Raw genomic sequence first — 8,297 nt, forward strand, 5'->3', positions numbered from 1 at the left:
ATATGAATCCACAAAACCAATATGATGGATAAATTCTTGCTTAGTAAAGTGCATGCATAATCATTTAAAATATTAGTTTCAGAAAAGTAACTCAAGTTTTATAGACTGCAAAAACTAAACCGTAATTAGAAAAAGACATCTTGTCCTTAAATAGCCAATAAATACATGAATATTAATTGTTCATAAAATGTGCAGTGTCTAGTATCAATCAGGTAAGTAAATTCAGTCTAAGGAGAGAAATATTAACTTTATTATATTTATTTACATAAAAGTGTGCAATAGATTTTTTTGATAAATATTTTTAAATATTGATATTTTTTATTTATAAAAGTCACTTGCTACCCAGATACAATTGTATTAACTATATCCAAAAATTCTAAACTGAACTGCCATACATCAACCTAAGTTGCTTCTATTTCCCAACTTAATATTGTAAAAAGAAGTATAAAATAAGGTGAAGCATTTACTTTTGAAGTACTTGGTGAACACTAAGTTCCTGCATTATAATAAAAGGTCATTCCTGAGCTCTTCCCACTGGGAAATGACTTCATATTCATTAACAACAGCAAGAAGGAATCTGAGTGTGGCCTTTGAGACACATGACACTGATTCCTATTAAAACAAAGTTTCCTCAGTAAAGTTTTTAAGCACATATAAATTTAATTTCTTTGGAAAAGAGCATTAGACCTATAAAATCAGCATAATAATATGAAGGAATGTATAATTACAAAGAAAGCTAAAATTAAATTTTCAAATATTCTGCTTCTTTAAAGTAGAACATAATAGGTGACTTGTGTGTTGTTTCTCACCACAGTCTAAATTTTAAAAATCAAACTTTTAAATTTGATATAACATTTATTTTAATACTTTCTAGATAAATTCACATTGAGTTATCAAGAATATTTCTGAATAAAAATCTCCTTTAACTTTTAATAGTTCATATTGTTTTCAGTTTTTGTTTCACTAATTTTTATTGTAGTTTTTATTTTTGTTGGGATTGTTCATGAGTTCTATTGAGAAGATTTATTTCTTTACCATGTCAGTGTGAATGTTCTAACACTAACCACATTTTTCTCCTGAAAAACATGTCACATGTAACCTAAGAAAACTACATTTAGACAGAAACCTTGAAATTTCAGGAAATAAAATTTTAAAACTTTAAAAAATACTTTAAAACACTTATGATTTAAAAAGTATAAAACATGTTCTGATTAGAAATTTACATTTTTACATGCATGTATCTTTCCAACTGTCAAAAACAGATGCAATGATTTGTGTAATTGTGTTCACTAGTTCACAAAGAAAAATCATCTGGGACTGTATATTAAAGTTTAATTGATAGCTTTAAAAATAAAGAATAAAGCTCTTCATGCACAGTTATGGACATTTTCTTAAAAGACATAAAGTTTTATTGACAGTTCTAAATTTCATATAAGCAAGGAAGAGAGGAATGAACAGGGCCAAATGATGGCAAAGAGATGTATACGTATGATCTTATTTTTCTTGCTAGGGATGGAAGTCCTGATGAGAACTGTATGTGGCTTTACTTGGATTCCTGAGAGATCACAATGAAAGGGAAGAAAATAGTCAACCTGTGGATCAAAGAGATATTTGTGCAAAAACTATTTCTGCATATTTGACAGAATATTAATAAAAATTAGGCCACATGGTCAAATGGATACTGAAAGAAAACCAACACCAGGCAGAAATGCCTTCTCTTGACCTGTCTGCCTTGGCTGAACATAGGTGCCATGTCTAGGGTAGGAGAAACCAGTGATCTGTGTTTTCTTTGTTGCAATCTGCACAGCTCTTGAAATAGTTGACCCTGGCTGCAGTACAGGACAGCGAATACTCCTTGATCAGCACATGCCCTGAAGGCTCCTTCCTGCCAGAAGAAATGATACTTTCTAGGACCAAAATAGTGCCATTTTGCTTCTCTGCAATACAGTGACTTCAGTGACTGCTATTTTGGAAAGTGAAACTCCTACACACACACACACACACACACACACACACACACACACACACACCCTTCACCACATTTGGCAAGGAGGGCCTTTGGCAAGGAGGGCCTTTGAATCTTCACACTTTCTGGTATAAATTAGCATTAACCCTAAGAAGCATAACATCAGATAGCTATGGAGAAACTTCAATCTATGATAGAGAGAAGCCAAATCCTACAAAAATTATGACCAAGATTCCTGAATTATAAGACAGATTCACAGGAGAAAAGTACGACAATTTTAACATAATGCTGACATTGCATAACATTCTTTGATAATGAAGAACCAAAGTTTTGGTTAATAACATATTGTAATAACTTGCAAAACATTTAAAATGAAAAGATGGATACATAACCTTGTCAGTTATGGAATGCTCAGAGATGTGACTCTAGGATCAGAAGAAAATTATTCAGTGTTTCAGGGGCAATTATTGAGGACCTTTAAATAACATAGACTTTTATCCAAACGGCCCAGAAAGGTGAGTCCTCCTAGCTGTGCATTTAATTTCTCAGTGAACCCAAAGCACATGGAAAAAGCTGCAAAAGGTGACAGTCAACACACCAACACAGACCAATTCATAGAAATAACTTTTAATGTCTCTACTAATAAAGACAAGCAGAGGAGGCAGGAGGATCAGAAACGGTAAAGCTAAAAAAAAGGTCTGCTCTTAGTTGCTGCACTGGGCTGTCTTCTTTTCTTTTTCTTTTTTAAATAATTTTATTGAGAATCAAATAGCAATGAGTCAGTTTCAAAACCAATTATTAGCACAGTTTCAATAATTAATATATTGCATATTGTTGTCTTAGGGGTTATTCATTGTGTAAGATGCAGACATGACATCCTGTACACAAACACTATTAGAACAAATAGTGAATTCTATTCATTGAATTAAGACAATGCAGCTGTATATCTATCCAATTTTGAATATACAGATACAAAATGTTACAGATACAAGTTCATTTGTATACCCCTTTTTTGTTTAGTTTTGTCAGTGAAGGGTATTCCATTGTCATTTAAATATTGTAGGTGCATAAACTCAGCAAAATATTCCAATATGGTCCAGTAGCCCATAATGGTAGTGGGTTTTCTGTAAGACTGGCAATGTCAGAAGTTGCTGAAGAGCCTTCCACAGCTCAGCATATTAGTATAGCTTTACTTTTTATACTTCACTTTATACTTTTCTACTGGATGGCTAAGACCAAGGTAAAGCAAGAGATATATAACAAGAAATACAACTGTTGCATCTGACAAGGTCAGTCAAGCCCCTCATGATCCACCCTGAAGCCTTGTACAGCAGTTTTTAGATCCTTGTCAGTGTCAGCCATGTGGATGTGTAACAGCCATTGCTTGACCAGTTTGCTCTCTGTGAAAGCCTGAGAGAATGTTTTCTCTCCATGTGACTCTCCTCAGGCACACTCTACATCATTGATCACTTTCCCCTTTTGACTAAATCCAAAACTATTGTGACTTGATACCTGACGTGTTCTATAGATGAGATGTGACATAACTTGATTTACAAACAAACTGTGACCCTAGGACACCACATGTTAAATTAAGACTCTGTTACTTATAATAATTTATAATACAATGAACATTTTATCTTGTTAAAAAGGAAAAGAGACTGGATCCAAGTCCCCCTGAGGTCAATTAAACAACTTGCTCACACTGTAGAAGCTTCAGGTAACTACTCTTAAAATATGAACAAACATGAGTTTTCTTCTGGGCTCTAGGACCATTCACTCGGTTTCTTTCTTTTCTTTTTTTCATTTCTTTATTTTTGCAGAATCAGGGATTGAACTCAGGCTCTTTTGCTTGCCAGGGAAGCACTTATTCCACTGAGCCATCTCCTGGGCCCCATTCATTCAGTTTTGATGTGGGCACCTTGGCTTCCGATGAGCTTTCTCTATGCTGTCACTGGCTTAGGTGGGCAAGCTGGGTTTAACTGGTTTCCCAGTCCATTGTCCTGTGTAGCTGGTCATCCAATGTTTTACTCCAAGTTCATTTGTGTATCTACATTGTCATTTACTTTGTTAGGAAAGAGACTCCTTATTAAAACTAGGAATCATCATCTCTAGGTTAAATGAGCTGACTATGATTAGAGAAAGTTTACTCTATAGCTACAGTTCTTCAAAATCTACAGGCTTGTCTTCATTTCCTTTCCTTTAAAAACCCCAAAGGATCTGTCAGATCCTTGAGACAGAGCTCCTACCTCTGTGCCTCCTGAGTTGGTCACGCTGACTAATTGATTTTCCTCCTTTTCTTCCCCACAGCAAGACTCAGCACCCTGAGCAGCATCATGGGTCCAGTGATGGAACCTGGTCAGCAGGGATTCCCAAGGCCAGAGCTGCTGTCTCCCCACTCTGTTAGCCGTGCTTGGCAGCTATGATGGAAGACCCATACCTTTGGGCATGAGCTACTTGCAGCTACAATACAAAGGGGAAGATGAAATGGTCCCATGGAGTTGTTGAAATTATTTTTATTTCAGAATATTTCCTTATGTTTCCACTCTGTTCAGCATCTGATACTTGCTGTCACTAACGGGTAAAACAGAGAAAGAAACTCTGGGATTTGATGCACCTCCAGATTTAAGCCGTTTTCCCTTTGTGTATGTTTGACTTTGCTCTACCTTGTTTCTTTATACTCTTTGGGGCTTCTGGACTTAACCAATTTAGTTTTTGACAAAAAAAAATTATTGTGTCATTTTAGCTGTGTTGGGAATTTTATGGTGGCATTCTAAACATCAGAAAGGAGATGGAGTTGAGGCTGGGAATAGTGTTTTGTCTAGGTTTTTCTTTTTCCTTTTCTTTCTTTTTTAAAGAGAATACAACAAAATAAATAAATACATAAATAAATAACGAAAATAATAACACATAAACCCATTATTTCACTAAACAAAACAACAGGAATAGTGTCTTGATTTCTTACGATAGGAAGCAGCAGAGAAGGTGAACGGGAACTTTGCTTGACTGCCTAGTTATCCAGGCAGACTGATTGCACCATCATAGCCCTTGAGGTTAAAGCTCTGGATTGGTATATGTGCTTTGGGAGAGGAATAAGTTTCTGTGATGAGGAGTCAGAGTGAGTGACAGATCTCCTATATTCTGGGTCTGTAACAAGAAGAAGCCCCTTAAGGAGAATTATAAATGCCTGCTCTAAAGATATAGTTAGAAATCTCTGACTAAAAATATGATTTATTATTGCGATACTACACGGCTGATGCATCAAAAGTGCACTCAGCACTAACGCATTTTTTTAATGTACACTATATGTTTTCTTGTCTGTTTGCTTGTAAATCTATCTTTGTGGTAATTTAGTTTTCAAAACTCTGATGGCTGACAGCAACAGTCCCAATGGCTTCACACCAACTCAACCCATTTACTGAAAAAATGAGCAACGTGCCTCAAATTTCCTAAACTTCCTGAAATTGCCTGAAGCAACTCCAACTTTTCTGTATTTTAAATGATACATACATTTGACCAGTAAAGAAAATATTTATCTTTAATTTATAGGAAAATATTATCTATTGAAATGAAAAGGGGGAGGTTTAAGCACTTTTGAATATAAAAGAAAGTATTTTATCAAAAAGAAATATTTTGACCAAATTCCAAAATTCTGTAAAAATTGGTTCAAAAAAAAATGTGAAGAAAGAACACAAGGTAAATATGTGAGAGTGGTGCAGAAAAGTTGTAAGTTTGGGAATACTTTGGTTAAGAAGGTTAAGAGAGAGAATCTGATTTTCAATGAGAAAGAACTTTTTGTATTTAGAACAGTGTTTACAGGGTCTATAGGGTCTCAATGCAGAGATCAGACTCATAGTGATCCTCCTGTTTATAGCCTCCCAAGTGCTGGGATTACAGGTGCATGACACCGGACCCAGTCTCAATCACCATCTCAGCATGCCCCGGGGGCCAGTAAGGCAGGCCCAGGGATCGAACTTCCAGCCCCTGTGTCTGCCTTAGCAGGCGCTTTAATCTGCTGAGCTATGGGAAATGACTTTTATATAAAGCAAGTATTTTAGAATTACCAAGCTAGTTTACAAAATGATAAGTGTTTTTCAAAGGAAAGAACTCATATGTCTAAAATGATTTATGTTTAATATTGACCCACTCTTTGTAAAATGTGTAAAGCCAGGTTCAAGAAACAAGAATCTTAGCACTTTGTTAAGGGAATTTCCTATTTTCTGCTGTTAGAATTTAGAATACTTAGAAAATCTGAGTATTAAGGAGACAGGGCTTCAGTGTCAGTTTATTACCAAGTTGTTTAATTGATAATTTTGGCACCCACACTGTATTTAAGACTGTGTATCTGAGACTAGAGATGTATCCTCTACATCTGAAGCATAATTATGCTGTGTAGGTGTTCAAATTATATGAAAGTGAGGAGACTAATTTTGATTAGAGTAACCATAAAAGTCTCTTTTATGGTTTTTATGTAACATGATTTGCATTTGGATCTTAAAAATATAAAATAGTAAAACTTTGAGCATTTACATTCAGTGCCATCTAGGCAGAGAAAGAAAAGCAGGCCATTTTGATAGTCTTGCCATTTAAAACTAGTCTGGAGCTATTGGTTATAACCAAATAAGAATGTACAACTATATAAATGAGATTTTATTGTAAATGGAGCATTAATTCTGTTAGTAGTTATCACCTCTGTTTCGAAGCTAGGAAAAGTTCAAAGCTGTTCTTTGACATTTTCTTAGTTACTGTTATACTTGTAGACATAGTAAACACAAAATTACTATTACTTCTATGGCACTGAGTTATAGATTCTAAATTATGTTTCAAAAATTAGTGTCATATAAAGGACTTCTGAGAAAATATAATGCTAATTATCTCTGATTTATTTATGTTAGTGATTTGTTGCAAAACACAAAACTAGAAGACCTTGTAGTCCTCAAACTGAAATAGTTTGTAAGAATAGATTTTTCAAGTTTATGCAGTCCAGATTATAAGTCCATATATCTATACACTGTTCAGTCCAAAAACTGTCACTCTAATAGTTTAAAGATATAGTGCATCTGTAAAGTAGTATAGTCAGCTTAGAAGAAGTCTAACACGTCTCTTAGATACAACTGAATGGCGAAACTAGACATTGACTATTCCATGGATGTTATTTCTATTAACTTGCACTTTCCTTGTAAGATTTCATTATCTGTTAACATCCTGGAGGAGAGCACCCTGAGCGGTGTTTTAACATCTAGGCCCCCACTTTCAGGACAGATAGAACATGACGCTGATTGCTAATATTTTTGTTGGCATTGCTCAGTACAAGTTATAATGTTTTTGTGTCTTGTGTCTTACTTCAAAGTATTGAATGGTAATATTCAGAAAAGAATATAAGAGGATTAAAACCCACTGTTTTGACTTCAAAACAGGTATAACCGACCTCCCCTCTGGGGATTTAAACCTAAAGCTGAAAGACCACAAAGAAAAATAAGATAAAAAAGGCTAAGAGGAGAGCCAATACTCTGACCCTGGCCCTTCAAGATTGGCTTGGACTCAGAAATGATGACGCCCTCTAAAAGTGTCCTGCAGTTCCGCTAAGTCATCTCAACTACTGAGCAAGGAAATGTGGGCACTTCAGAGTCCAGGAGTCAGTGCGCCAAGTACGTGCTCCTCAACAGAAAGATCATTGGAAAGGAAATGCTCCCAATGTTCTGAAGAAAGCCATGTGACCAGCAAGGTCATGATCCATCCTGCAAAGTTACAAAGCTGGTGAGGACTACACATGAGGCGGCCAAGAGGCTCCTTGCAGTGGTACAAGAGTAACTCTGGAGGAACATTGACTTTAAAAGTAAAAACCAGGAAGTTGATTTGGGGTATCTTCATGATCCAAAGCAACAAACAAAAGAGGCCTGTGCATATTTAACCTTGAGAATATGGGAATAATCTATTCAGAAAGGAAAGGGGACTATGAACAGAGATCACCACAGGAATTAAGAAGAAATAAGCTCTTGGGCTTTTAGTTTGTTATACAGTAAATTCATAGTAGTATCTAAGATCAGGATTCAAAGTGATTTTTGAAAAAAAATAAAAACAAGAGAAACAGAGACACATGCTTTGGCCTACAAATGCTCACAAGGTACCTAAAAGTGGAAAAGTCTTGACCTACAATTACTAAAACTCTGGATTAAATCATACCTATCGGTACATCTATGTATGCTGGTCATTTAGTGCATGTCTGACTGAAGGCTGGAGAATAAAAGGATATAAGTCTAAATTTACCTGACCTTTAGCTGTACCTTTTTTTTCTGTTTTCTTTTCTTTTCTTTCTTTCTTTCTTTCTTTCTTT

The sequence above is a fragment of the Octodon degus genome, unplaced genomic scaffold (genome assembly GCF_000260255.1).
Source record: "Octodon degus isolate 3935 unplaced genomic scaffold, OctDeg1.0 scaffold00202, whole genome shotgun sequence".
NCBI lineage: Eukaryota > Metazoa > Chordata > Mammalia > Rodentia > Octodontidae > Octodon > Octodon degus.